At 35.2% G+C, this 15,373-nt stretch overlaps 1 protein-coding gene across 3 annotated transcripts in view; it reads right to left on the bottom strand.

Moving 5' to 3' along the window:
* Positions 1–2,267: 2,267 nt before the first annotated feature.
* Positions 2,268–15,373, bottom strand: part of NBDY (negative regulator of P-body association) — a 34,930-nt gene continuing 21,824 nt past the window's right edge. For all 3 annotated transcript variants that reach the window (XM_036016999.1, XM_036016998.1, XM_028523058.2), the window contains one exon: positions 2,268–2,576. The gene's annotated coding sequence lies outside the window, so the exon portion shown is untranslated. The remainder of the gene's footprint in view (positions 2,577–15,373) is intronic.

Genomic DNA, 15,373 nt, shown 5'->3' with positions numbered 1-15,373 from the left:
AGAGGCAAACACACATTGGTGTTTCTCTCCCTCTTCCCCCCTCTTTAAAAATAAGTAAATAAAATATTTTTAAAAAGAAATGGTTCATATAGTAAAATTATGTTGTGTATTTCAGCACAATTAAAAAAGGACAGAAATTCTAATACATCACTACAACATAAACACATCTTGAAGATGCTAAGTGAAATAAGCTACACAAATATACAAAAAACAAATGTATAATTCCACTAATACAAGGTACTCAGAGTAGTTCATGTAAACAGAAAGCAGATTGGTGGTGTTTGGGAGACAGGGAAAGTAAGAAATGAGGAGTCGTTGCTTAGTGGTTACAGAATTTCAGTTTGGGGAGATGAAAAGGTTGTGGAGATGGATGACAGTGATGATTGTATATTAGGTAACTGTGAATGCACTATTAAAAATGGTTAAAATGGTAAGTTTTATTTTATGTATATTTTACTTTATGTACAATAAAAAACATTTGGTATAAAGTTTAAATTCTGTGATGCAATTTTACATATCTCCTTATGATTTCCTGTACATATTTCTCCTGCCAGATCTCTTACCACTCCATCTACTTTCTTTAAATTTGTCAAATATGCAATGTTTTCTCACCTTTGGGTTTTCACATGGTTGTTCTGATTGACATCCTCTTTCCCCTTTTGTTTGCTTAGTTACTATTTTTTAAGGATTTGATTTAGTTGTTTTTAGAGAGAGGGGAAGGGAGGAAGAAAGAGAGGGAGAGAAGCATCTATGCGAGAGAGAAACATTGGTCAGTCACTTCTTGTACCTGCCCCTGACCGGGAACTGAACCCACAACCTACGCATGTGGTCTGACTGGAAATCAAACTGGTGACCTTTGCTTTGTGGGACAGCGCCCAATTAACTGAGCCACACCAGTCAGGGCTGCCTAGTTACTATTCATCATTCTTCAGCTTTATAGTGAACATATTAGTTTATAATCTGTCCCATTTCCCTTTGTTTTAGAAATTGTCCCTCACTGATTCAACATGACACTGGTGAGGCTGTGAAGCAAGGAGCCTCATCTTTCTCTCTTTTATGGTGAGCATACACTCTTAGATTGTCCAGTAGGAGCACCTACTCTGGAGGATAGTGATTCATCTATAAATTGATATATTATCCAAATAGAGTCAAATAAAGTATTTTTGAGCTATTTATGTGTGGAGTTGGGAAAGAGACCACCTCTTCTTCCGAATATGGGAGCTTAATGTAATGTAATCCTGAAGGTGCTAGGATGCCATCTTTCTCAATATGAAAACAAAGTAAGAAAAGAAAGCTGACCTGGGAGATAAGGAGAAATGTCTGAGGGCAACTTGAGCACATGGATCCAGCCATACATTATAATTTGTTTAATGATATGCCCTCCCTGATAGACTAAGTTGTACTGATTGCCATCTTACCATGATAGGCCCAGTACTTGCTATAGCATGTCTTATTATAGTATTTAATGAATAAGTTTTGAAAACTGAATTGTTTTTATCTATGGGTTCATACCAATTCCACAATAATATAAATATCTATCAAAGTTTCCCTCTAATATTTTTGAGACTTGATGTCTCATTTAAATTTATGGTACAAGGAGGGAGATCTAATTTTTTCCCACATGATCAGCCAGATGTTCTTAACACAGTTTAATGAATGATTCAGCCCTTCTCCACTACTTTAAAATGCTGTCTTTAAATTCTTAGATAAGCCTGTGTTTATTTCTGGATTTTATATACTGTTACACTGACTTACGTACACATTGCTATGTAATATATAGTTTAAATTATTGTTCTTCTACTAAATTATTTAATGTAAAGTTCTCCCCAAGATTAACTTCAATTTCAACAAATTTCTGAAAAATTTTGAACTATATGAAAAATTAAAAGTTCCTGACTGAGGTTTTCCAATTCTCATAATTTCCACCATGATTTTTATTACTGCTTTTAATTAAGATTTCCTATTTGTATATTTTAGAAATGAAGTAGAAAATTACAAATAATAAGCATACCAACCATCTTGACCAGGAAAACACTTAAGATGTTGAATAATGGATATCAAAGATCCCATATATAAATACCATAGAAAAATTGACTGTAAAGTGAAAAGAATATTCTGGAAACTTAATTCTCTTTCAAATTTTACCCCGTATCCTCCCACATACACTTTCAATACTTTAATACTACCAAGTATGAGTGGCCATTTGTAGGAAGAAGATCATGTTTTGACACCAATTTCAGTAATATTTTATATTGGGAGTTATTATAAAACATTTACTGAAAAGTCACAATTTACTAGATAGTAGTCATACAAAATTAACACAGCAATGAGAGACAAAATTTATTGTGACTATAATGGACTTATAGAAATTCAAAGTTAAATAGTAAGGTCTGGGTGTCACCAAATAGAGCACTGATAGGCTGCTGCAGGGACATCTCACAGGCATTATTTGCTTTGGTGAGTTCACCATGATCCAGGCCATCATCTTCAATCTTAGAGGTCTACAGCCTGATCTTGGTCATGTCCCAGAATTCATCCAAATCAGGAGATGGTACTACACTGATTATATCATAATACTGAAAGATATAAAGTGAGAAGGGGAATTTATTTATTTTACCATATATTGAGAAATGCAATTATCATACATATCAGATATATCTGTTATGAGGATAACATCCCACTTTCTCTTCTAAGCAGATTACAATGGAAGCAAAATTACTAGAGCATTTCTTCTTAAACATAATCAAAGTCATAGGATGCTGATAACTGGTTTTGTGACTTATACCTGATGTAGTTGCCTACACAGTGAACTTATATCTGTAATGTAGACCAGATATTTCCATCACCCTAGGCATTCTTCACTGAGAAAAGTGCTGGGATATCTACATATTCGTGTCTTGATATTTTTAAGCTTCCATAATTAGTCTCTAGTCTCATTCTTCCCCCATTAGCCCTGAACACATTCTCATATTATTTAGAACATCTACATGGTTTATACACACAAATAATACATCAATATAATTTAACTGCATATAACCCAAACAGCATAGACAAAGTTACTCTTTACACCAATTTTGTCTTTCTTCAGCCAGCCTATCTTCATGAAGAAAACTCAAGTATCAGTTCTTTTTAGACTTTTATCTAATTATTTATATCTCAACAGAGAAAATACTTAAGTAATACAATTTTAGATGAGAGGTTTTGAATAAATTATATCATATACACAATTCTGCAATTTATTTTAAACCACTTAATGTTTTAATAATTTTTCTATATCAAAATAGATCTATACCAATATTTCAAATGCTTCGAAATATTACATTGTATAACAGAATAATTTTTTTCTCAAAAATTCTGTTTTATTCATCTTTAGGCTTTCAAACCCAACAAATGCTTTCATATCATAGCAGGGGTCCAATTAATAGTTGGTTAATTTAATAATTACTTTTCTGAACATCTGTTATATACAGAATATTATTCTTGTCATTCAAGATAAAAAGAAACATAAACAATGCTTCTGACTTCAGAAAGCTTACAATCTGCCTGGAAATGCAAGGTAAAGAAAATAATATTAAAAATGACAAAACAATACAAAATATTTATATAACACTACATATCAAAGGACATTCTAAGTGATAGTTTATTTAGTTGTTCCTTTGTTAAAAAGTACATAGTACCCTTGCAATGTTTTTATTACATACAATGAAGCATATGTCTTCATATGTGGGAGTATCTCCACAGGTTCCATAAATGAATGCTCCATATTCATAAATGGAATAAATGAAATATGCATCAAAGAGCACACACTTTACAAATATCTAGAAAATACAGTCTTCAAAAACTGAATCAAGAAGAAGCAGAAAGCCTGAAGAGACTGATAACAGCTAGTGAAATTGAAGCAGTAATCAGAAAACTCCCAGCACACTAAAACCTTGGACCAAATGGTTTCACAGGAAAATTTTACAAAACATTTAAAGAAGAGCTTATACCTATCTTTCTCAGACTACTCCAAAATTTCCATGAAGAGAGAAGCCTCCCAGACTCTGTTTGTGAGACCAGAATCATTCTAATCCCAAAACTAGATAAAGATGCAACAAAGATGGAAAACTACAGGCCAATATTGCTGTTGAACATAGACACAAAAGTCCTTAACAAAATATTGGTGACTTGCATCCAGCAATATATTAAAAAGATCATACACCATGATCAAGTGAGATTCATTCCAGGGATGCAAGGATGGTACAAGATTCACAAATCAAGAAACAGAATACATCACATAAACAAAAGGAAAGACAATCACATGATCATATCATTAGATGCATTAACAGCACTTGATAAGGTACAGCACCCATTTATGATAAAACCACTCAGCAAAGTGGGAGTAGAGGGAGCATACATCAACATAATAAAGGCCATATATGAAAAACGTATAGTTTTTCATATCAACATCATACTGACCAGGCAAAAACTAAAAGATTTCCCACTAAGATCAGGAACAAGACAAGGATGTCTGCTTTCACCACTTCTATTCAACATAGTATTAGGACTCCTAGCCACAGCAATCAGAAAAGGAAAATAAATAAAATGTATCCAAATTGGAAAGGAGGAAGCAAAACTGTCATTGCTTGCAGATGACATGATAGTGTACATAGTAAACCCTATAGATTCCACCAAAAACCAATTCGACCTAATAAATGAATTTAGCAAAACAAGGGGATACAAAGTCAATATTCAGAAATCGAAGGCATCCTTGTACAGAAACAGCAAAATATCAGAAACAGAAATCAGGAAAAAAAAATCATATTTGCTATAGCAACAAGAAAAATAAAGTACCTAGGAATAAACCTAACCAAGGAGGTAAAAGACCTGTAGTCAGAAAACTGTACAACTCTGAAGAAAGAAATTAAGGAAGCCACAAACAATGTAAGCATATACCATGTTCATGGATTGGAAGAATCAACATCATCAAAATGTCCACACTACCCAAAGCAACCTATAGATTCAACACAATCCCTATTAAAATAACAATGACATATTGCACAGATATACAACAAACATTTCAAAAATTTATGTGGAACCATAAACAACCCCAAATAGCTACAGCAATTTTGAAAAGAACAAAGTAGGAGGGATCACCATAATTGAGATCAAACTATATTACAATGCCACTGTAATCAAAACAGCCTGGTACTGGCATAAGAACAGACACATAGATCAATGGTACAGAATAGAGAGCACAGAAATAAACCCAAGTATAGTCAATTAATATTCGACAGGGGGGCAGAAGCATAAAATGAAGTAAAAATAGTCTCTTCAGCAAAAGAAAAAAAATGAATCTCGATCACCAACTTATACCATACACAAAAATAAACTCAAGATGGATTAAAGACTTAAATATAGTCATGATACCATAAAAGTCCTAGAAGAGAACATTGGCAGGAAAATCTCAGCTATTCCATGCAGCAATATTTTCACCAATATGTCCCCTAGAGCAAGGGACATAAAGGAAAGAATAAACAAATGGGACTTTATCAAAATAAAAAGCTTCTGCATTGGCTAAAGAAAACATCAGTAAAATGAAAAAGGGCCCAACTATATGGGAAAATATATTTGCCAATGATATCTCGGACAAGGGTTTGATTTCCAAAACATATAAATAACTCACATGACTCCACTCCAGGAAGACAAACAACCCAATTAAAAAATAGGCGAAGGCCCTGGCTGGTATGGCTCAATGGATTGAGAACCGGCCTGCAAACCAAAGGGTTGCTAGTTTGATTCCCAGTCAGGGAACATGCCTGGGTTGTGGGACAAATTCCCTGGGCAGGGCATGTGAGAGGTAACCATACACTGATGTTTCTCTCCCTCTCTTTCTCCCTCCCCTTCCCTCTGTCTAAAAATAAATAAATAAAGTATTTAAAAACTGATGTTCAAAAATGGGCAAAGGACCTGAACAGATACTTAGCCAAGAAGGACATCTAGAGGGCCCTGAAACACATGAAAGGATTCTCAGCATCAATAGCCATCAGAGAGATGCAAATTAAAACCACAATGGGATACCACTTCACAAAGGTCAGAATAGACATCATAAACAAATCAACAAACAACAAATGCTGGTGAGGTTGTGGAGAAAATGGAACCCTAGTACACTGTTTGTGGGAATGCAGAAGGGTACAGACACTATGTAAAACAGTATGGAATTTCCTCAAAAAACTAAAAATGGAATTGCCTTTTCACCTAGAAATTCCATTACAGGGATTATACCCTAAGGATCCTGAAACACCAATTCAAAAGAACCCATGCACCCCAATGTTCATAGCAGCACAATTTGCAATAGCCAGGTGCTGGAAGCAACCCAGGTGCCCATAAGTCAATGAGTGGATCCAAAAACTATGATACATTTACACAATGCAGCAGAAAGAAAGAAGGAGCTCCCACCCTTTGCAACAGCATGGGTGGAACTGGAGAGCATTATGCTAAGTGAAGTAAGCCAGGTGGTGAAAGGCAAATACCATATGGTGTCACCTACAAGTAGAACCATAATCAACAAAAGAAAAAACAAGCAAAATATAATCAGAGATAGTGAAATTAAGAACAAACTGACAGTAACTAGAGGGAGGTAGGAGTGGGTAATGGGGGAAAGTAGGGGAAGGATCGTCAGGGAACATGTATAAAGGACCCATGGACAAATCCAAAGGGGGGGAGGATGAGGGTGGGAGGTGTGGGGGAAAGTGGTGGTAAGAAAATGGAGACAACTGTACTTGAACAACAATAATAAAAAAGAATTAGAGTAGAGGAAAAGGTTGAAGATATAGTAATCATATTTTTTTTTTAAATGGAGCAAGATCCCTGAGAAGATAGTAAGGAATAGAATACACAGCATGTGTGGAAGAACTGACCTTTGACAGAAAGTGATATTTGCTCTGTTTTAGCAGAAAGAGAGAAGAAAATGCTGGCAGATGTAGGTTGATTTGTAAATATCTTGGTGAAAGATGAGGAAATTCTTATTTAAGGTCTTTGTTTCCTGCATGAAGCATAAAGCATTAGATGAACATAGAGGGAGGGAGAATTGGCAGTCTAAGTTTTGGTAGAATGAGAAGGTATGAAACTCTCATGATAGACCAATGTGGAGTTGTTAGCAGAAAGTGTTCAGCCACTATTTGAAGTGAGTGATCATGAATTTAGGGTGTTTCCACCCTTCCAGGAAGGTTAAATTGTTCAGGGGTTGGCAAAGGTAGATGGTTTAGGTCAATCCAGACCTGGGATTGCAATAGCCACATGAAAGAGAAGGTGAGGAGAAAAGATAATTTTTTCCAAGAGAAAGATTTTGATAATAGACCAATGGAATCAATGCTAAACATGTGGGAAGGTAAAGACAGAAGGAGACTGATAGTTTTTAAACTGCAAAACGTTTGTGGAAGTCTCAGTGACATTGAAAAACTATTGTTTTCTAATCATCAGAGAAATGCAAATTAAAACTACAATGAGATATCACCTCACACCTGTCAGAATGGCCATCATCAATAAATCAACAAACATGTGCTGACAAGGATGTGGAGAAAGGGGAACGTATTTGCACTGTTGGTGGGAATGCAGATTAATGTAGCCACTATGGAAAGCAGTATGGAGATACTTCAAAAAATTAAAATGGATCTGCCTTTTAACCCAGTGATCCCACTTCTGGGAATATGAAAGTGTATCCAAAGGAATCCAAAACGCTAATTTGAAAGAACATAAGCACCACTATGCTCACTGCAGTGTTATTTACAATCGCCAAGACATGAAAGCAGCCCAAGTACCCATCAGTAGATGAATGGATAAAAAACTATGGGACATTTACACAATGGAATAGAACTTGACCATAAAAAAGAAGAAAAGTTTACCCTTTGGAACAGCATGGATGGAGCTGGAGAACATTATGCTAAGTGAAATAAGCCAGTCAGAGAAAGACAAATACCATATGATTTCACTCTTATGTGGAATCTAATGAACAAACTGAACTAACAAGCAAAATAGAGACAGACTCATGGAGAGCAGGGTGACAGATAAGGGGTTGGAAAGGGTAGGAGGTGGAAGGATTGAGCAAAAAGGAAAAAGAATTCACAGATGTGGAGAGCAGTGTGGTGATTGCAGGGGTAGGAGATATAAGGGGACTAAATGGTAATGGGAAAAAATACAATAAAAATTTTTCAAAAACTCAAAAAAAAAAGAAAAAAATCTGCCATCCATGAATATTCAAATTAACAAAGCTGTCCTTCAGAAATGAAGGATAAAGACTCTCAGAGACAAACAAAAGCTGAGAGAATTCATCAGCACTAGATCTTCCATACAATAAATGCTGAAGGGAGTACTACAAACTATAAAGAATACTAATTAGTAACATGGAAACATGAAAATGTACAACACACTGGTAAAGGTATGTATATAGTAAAGCTCAGACTACTCAAATACTATAACAGTGGAATGTTAGCACTTTAATAATAAAGAACAAGACTACTAAAAATAACTATAGCTACAATAGTTACTATCCAATATACAATAGAAAAAAGTTTTTGTGTATGACAGAAGTTCTTATCTTCATAAAAGAATGTTAAATCTGTAAGATGCTTTATATAATTCTCATGAAAACCACAGAGCAAAAGACTATGGTAGATTTAAAAAGAATAAAGAGAATGGAATCAAATAATACCATTACAAAAAAATCATAAATTCAACAAAGAAGGCAATAATTAAGGCAACTGGAACACTAAAATACAAAATAGCCAATAAATAACAAAATGTCAATAAATTCATATCTATCAATAATTACTTTAAATGTAAATGAACTAAATTTTCTTAAAAAAAGGAGTGCCTAAATGGATTAAAAAACAAGACTCAACTATATGCTGCCAACAGGAGATGTATTTTAGCTTTAAAGAAACAGTGAAAAGACTGAAAGTGAAGGTATGTAATTAGATATTCCATGCAAATGGAAATCAAAGAAAGCTGGAAAAGTTATATCATTAAAAATATAGACTTTAAGAAAAAAGGCATTCATAACAAACAAAGTCATTATATCATGATAAACGGGTCAATCTAAGAGGTGGATATAATATTTGTAAATATTAATGTAGCCAACACAGGAACAGATAATTATATAATGCAATGTTAGCAGGCATAAAGTGAAAAATAGTGTACAATAAGACTAGGGGATTCCAATAAACCCAATTTTAACAAAGAATAAATCATCCAGACAGAAAATTAATAATCAAACATTTGAGGACTTTCAAGGTGTTGGCAGAGTAGGTAGATCTTATACTCACCTTCTCTCAGGACCAAACTGGAAACACAACTAAATTAAATAATAATCACCCTGAATAACTAACTAAAGACTAGGTGAAGAGGAGTCTTATACCCGAAGATTTACAGAAGAAGTCTCATCGAGACTGCATCTGCACAGCAGCTTGCTCGCCATGGTCAGGGTTGAGCCTCACATTCAGATAGCCTGAGGGTTGATGGCATATACAAACTGGACAATAGCAATCAAGACTCAGCTAAAATAGAAGGGCTCACATAACTCACACAAGGAACATTCCTAGAGCCCCCAGTTCAGGAGATCAAGGAAACTGCACCATAAGATATCTACTACTACTGCCATGCCACAAAGATGGGGAGTCACCGCAGATCTATCTAATACACAGAAACAAACACAAAAATACAGCTAACATGGGGAGACAAAGAAACAGACCCAAAATAAAAGAACAGGAGGAATCTCAAGAAAAAAAGCAAAATGTAATGGAGGTGAGCAATTTATGAGATATGGAGTTCAAAGTAACTGTTATAAAGGTGTTCAAGAACTTAGTGAGAACTACAACACCATAAAAGAGGACACAGAAACCATGAAAAAGAATCAGTTTGTAATGAAAAATACCTTATCTAACATCAAGAATACACTGAAAGGAATAAAAAGTAGGTTGAATGAAGCAGAGACTCAAATCAACGATTTAAAAGATAAGGAAGAAAAAAACATCCAATCAGAGTAGCAAAAAGAAAAAAGAATTTAAAAGAGAGGATATTTTAAAGGAACTTAGGGACAACATGAAGCATAACAATATCCACATCATAGGTGTACCAGAAGGAGAAAGGAGCAAGCAAAAATAGAGAAACTATTTGAAGAAATAATGACCAAAAATTTCCCCAACCTGGTAAAGAAAAAAAACACAAAAGTCCAAGAAGCACACACACACAAACAAGATTAATGGAAATAGGTCTACACAAAGACACATCATAATTAAAATGGCAAAAGTTAAAGACAAAGAGACAATCTTAAAAGCCATAAGAGAAAAGCAGTTAATTATTTACAAGGGAACTCCCATAACACTGTCGGCTGATTTCTCAACAGACATTTAAACCCAGAAGAGATTGGCACAAACTATTCAAAGTGATGAAAAGCAAAGACCTACAACCAAGACTACTTTACCCAGCCAGGTTATCATTTAAAACTGAAGAAAAATTTTGAAATTGAAAAAGCTACAGAAGTTTGTTACCACCTACCAGTATTACAAGAAATGTTAAAGGGCCTGCTTGAAGAAGGAAGAAGAAGAGGGAGGAGAAGGAGGAAGAGGAGGATGGCAAAGAGATGGAGAAGAAGAGGAAGAGGAAACAAAAAACAAAAACAAAATAAAAAACAGAGGAACAGAGTTAAAAAATATAAATCACAATAAATATGTACCTATCAATAATCCCTTTAAATGTACATGTCTTAAACTCTCCATTCAAAAGACATACAGTAGCTGAATGGATAGGAAAGCAAGATCCATATATATGCTGTCTACAAGAGACCCACTTCAGAACAAAAGACACACAGACTAAAAGTAAAGGAATAGAAAAAGATATTCCATTCAAATAGACATGGAAAAAAAGTGGGGGTAGCAATACTTTTTTTCTGGCAAATTATACTTTAATACAAAGGCTACAGTAAGACCCTACATTAGGATAAAAGGAGCAATCCAACCAGAGGATATAACTAGTAAATATTTATGCACCTAACAAGAATACCTAAATATATAAAGAAAATCTTGATGGACATAAAAGGAGAGATTGACAGTAATACAGTCATAGTAGGGGATTTTAACACCTTATTGACATCAATGGGTAGATCTTCCAGGCAGAAATTCAAAAAAGGAAATGGCCACCTTAAATGACACACTAGATCATATGGATTTAACTAATATTTTCAGAGCATTTCACCCTAAAGCAGCAAAATATACACTCTTTTCAAGTGCATTTGGAACATATTCTAGGAAAGACCACATGTTAGGAAACAAAATGAGCCTCAATAAATTTAAGAAGATTGAAATCATATCAAGCATCTTCTCTGACCACAATGGTTTGATACTAGAAATCAATCACAAGAAAAAAATCTGAAAAACACACAAAGACATGGAACTCAATAACATGCTTCTACACAATGAATGGGCTAAGAGTGAGGTCAAGGATGCAATCAAAAGTTACCTTAAGACATATGAAATAAACACAAACAACTCAAAATCTATGGGACATAATGAAAGCAGTCCTAAGAAGGAAATTCATAGCATTACAGGCTTACTTCAGGAAACAATAAAAATCTCAAATAAACAATCTAACTTTACACTTAAACAAACTGAAAAAAAGTAAGACCCAAAATGAATAGAAGGAAGATAACAATAAACATCAGAGCAAAAATAAAGTAGATTATAAAAAAAACAATACAAAAGATCAATGAAACCATAAGCTGGTTCTTTGAAAATATGAATAAGTTCAACAATCCTTTAATCAGACTGATGTAGAAAAAAGACAGGACCCAAATAAGTAAAATCAGAAATGAAAGAAGAGAAGTTACAACTGACACAAAAGAATTACAAAGGATTTTAAGAAAATATTATAAACAACCCTATCTGGTGTGACTCAATGGATTGAGTGCTGGCCTACGAACCAAGGGGTCACTGGTTTGATTCCCAGTCAGGGCACATGCCTGGGTTTTGGGCTAGGTTCTTAACAGGAACCTAGGAACCTAATAGGAGCCTAATAGGAACCTAGATTGCATGTAAGAGGAGACCATATATTGATGTTTCTCTCCCTCTCTTCCTCCCTCCCTTTCCCTCTCTCTAAAGAAAATAAATAAAATATTTTTTAAAAAAATAAAATATTATGAACAACAATATGCCAACATACTGGACAAACTAGAAAACATTGATAAATTCCTAGAAATCTACATCTTCCAAAACTGAATTAGGAACAATCAGAGAATCTGAATAAACAGATTACAACTAGTGAAATATAAGCAGTCATCCAAAAACTCCCAATAAATAAAAGTCCTGGGTCAGATGGCTTCACAGATGAATTTTATCAAACATTCAAGAAGTACTGACACCTATTCTCCTCAAACAATTCCAAAAATTTAAGATGACAGAAGACTCCTAAGCTCCTTTTATGAGGCCTGCATTCTCCTAATTGCAAAATCAAATAAAGACATACCAAGAAAGAAAATCAAAGGCCAATATCCTTGATGGCCATAGGTGCTAAAATACTCAAAAACTATTTGCTAACCAGATCCAGCAATACATTATAAAGGTCACACACTATGATCAAGTGAGATTTATTCTGAGGATTCAAGATTGGTGCACTATCTCCAAATCAATAAATGTGATATACCACATTAAAAAAATAAAGGATAGAAACCACATAATCCTGTCAATAGACCCAGAAAAGCATGTGATAATATCCAAAGCTCCTTCATGATAAAAACTCTCACTAAAGTGGAAATAGAGGGAACATACTTCAATGTAATAAAGGCCAGATATGAATAACCCACAGCCAAACTAAATGGGAAAAAACTAAATGTGTGTCCCTTAAGGTCAGGAACAAAAAAGGGATGTCCACCTTCATCACTCTTATTCAACATAGTGCTGGAAGTACTAGCCACAGCAATCAGACTAGAAGAAATAAAAGGTATCCAAATTGGATAGGAGGAAGTAAAACTATCTTTATTCACCAATGACATGAAGTTGCACATGGAAAAGCCTAAAGACTCCATTAAAAAACTACTAGATCTAATCAATGAATTTGGCGAAGTAGCAGAATACAAAATTAATATTCAGATATTGGGGACATTTTCCTTTTTTAAAGATTATTTATTTATTTATTTTTAGACAAAGGGGAAGAGGGAGAGGGAGGGAGAGAAACATCAATATGTGGTAGCCTCCCGCATACCCCCCACTGCCGCAGCTTCTCCTTCCAGGGAGGGGTTTTGCAGCTCTTTGGCTGAAAGGAAGCTCTGTGTGTTTCACTCATGCATTGTCCTCTGCTATCTTTTTATTTAGGTTGGGGGTGCGGGGAGGTTGTGGGGAGAGGATGAGGGGCGGGGAGGGTTCTCTGTCTTTGAGTGAGAACTCCCTTTTACTTTCTTCTGTCGCCTCCAAGAGCTTTGGGTCTGGAAACCTGACCACCAGGTGTGGGCTGCCAGCGTGCAAAACCGGGGGGGGGGGTGTGGATGACCCCCAGGCCGCAGCCTTTTTGTCTCTGGAGAGCTGCCTTCTTCAGGGAGAAGGAGGTGGGTAGATGTGGATTGGTGGTTAGTTTCTGAGTTTTACCAAATAAAAGTAGAATCGAAAGAAAAAAAAGATTATTTATTTATTTATTTTTAGACAGAGGGGAAGAGGGAGAGGGAGGGAGAGAAACATCAATATGTGGTAGCCTCTCACATGCCCCCCACTGGGGATGTGCCCTGACTGGAAATCAAAACAGTGACCCTTTGGTTTCCAGGTTGGCACTCAATCCACTGAGCCACACCAGCCAGGGCTCAGGGACATTTTCATACACCAATAATGAACTATCAGAAAGCAAAACTAAGAAAACAATCCCATTCACTATTACAACAACAACAAACAAATAAGGTACCTAGGAATAAATTTAATTAAGGCTGTAAAAGACTTGCACTTGGAAAATTATAGAACACTGAAGCAAGAAATTGAGGAACATACAAAGTAGAAGCACATACTATGTTCAAGGATTGGAAGACTTAACAGCATTAAAATGTCCATACCACCCAAAGTAATCTATAGTCCAATGCAATTCCTATTGGAATACCAATGGCGTTATCTCACAGATCTAGAACAAGTATTCTAAAACTTTATATTGAGTCAAAAAAAAAAGACCTTGAATAGCCTCAGCAATCTTAAGTAAGGAGAACAAATTTGGAAGTATCACAATACGTGATGTGAAACTATATTACAAGTCCATCAAAATCAAAACAGCCTGGTATTGGCATAAGAATAGGCTTATAGATCAATGGAATAGAACAAAGAGCCAGAAATCAACCCATGCCTATATGGTCAATTAATATTTGACAAAAGAAGCAAGAAAGAGCATACAAGGGAGGAAAGACAATCTCTCCAATAAATGGTGTTGGGAAAATTATGCACATACAATAAAACCAATTTACACTCTACAGAAGAATAAATTCAAAATGGATAAAACACTTAAATGTAAGTCATGGAACTATGAAAATATTTGAAGAAAACATACGTAGTAAAATCTAATACATCTCATGCATCAATATTTTTGCCATTATGACTCCTAGGGCAAGGGAATCAAAGGAAAAAAGTAAACAAATCAGACTACTTCAAACTAAAAAGCTTCTACACAGCCAAAAAACAACAACAACAACAAAAAAAACCCACCAACCAACAAAATGAAAAGAGAACCCACTCTATGGCTGAACATATTCACCAATAATTATTGGTGAATATCAGGTATAACCCCTATATATCAGATATATCTGATATATATCAGATATATCAGGGGTTATATCAGATATAACCCCTTAACATCTGATAAGGGGTTAATTGCCAAAATATAAAAAGAACATATACAACTCAATGCCAGGGAGACAAATAATCCAATTAAAAAATGGACAAAGGGCCATGGTTGGTGTGGCTCAGTGGACTGAGTTCCAGCTTGCGAACCAAAGGGTTGCTGGTTCGATTCCCAGTCTAGGGCACATTGCCTGGGTTGCTGGCCAGGTCCCCAGTAGGGGGCACATGAGAGGCAACCACACATTGGTGTTTCTCTCCCTCTCTTTCTCCCTCCCTTCCCATCTGTCAAAATTAAATAAATAAAATCTTTTAAAAAATGGACAAAGACCCTAAATAGATACTTCTCCAAAGAGGGCATACAGATGGTCAACAGATATATTAAAAAATGCTGAATGTCACTAATCATCAGAGAGATGCAAATTAAAACCACAATGAGATATAATGTCACAACTGCCATAATAGCTACCATCAATAAATCAACAAACAAGTGCTGGCGAGGATGTAGAGAAAAGTGAACCCTTGTTCACTGCACTTTTGGT

This window comes from Phyllostomus discolor, chromosome X (assembly GCF_004126475.2).
Source record: "Phyllostomus discolor isolate MPI-MPIP mPhyDis1 chromosome X, mPhyDis1.pri.v3, whole genome shotgun sequence".
Taxonomy (NCBI): domain Eukaryota; kingdom Metazoa; phylum Chordata; class Mammalia; order Chiroptera; family Phyllostomidae; genus Phyllostomus; species Phyllostomus discolor.
Note: the sequence above shows the minus strand (reverse complement) of the source record. Positions and strands in the feature narration are given on the sequence as shown.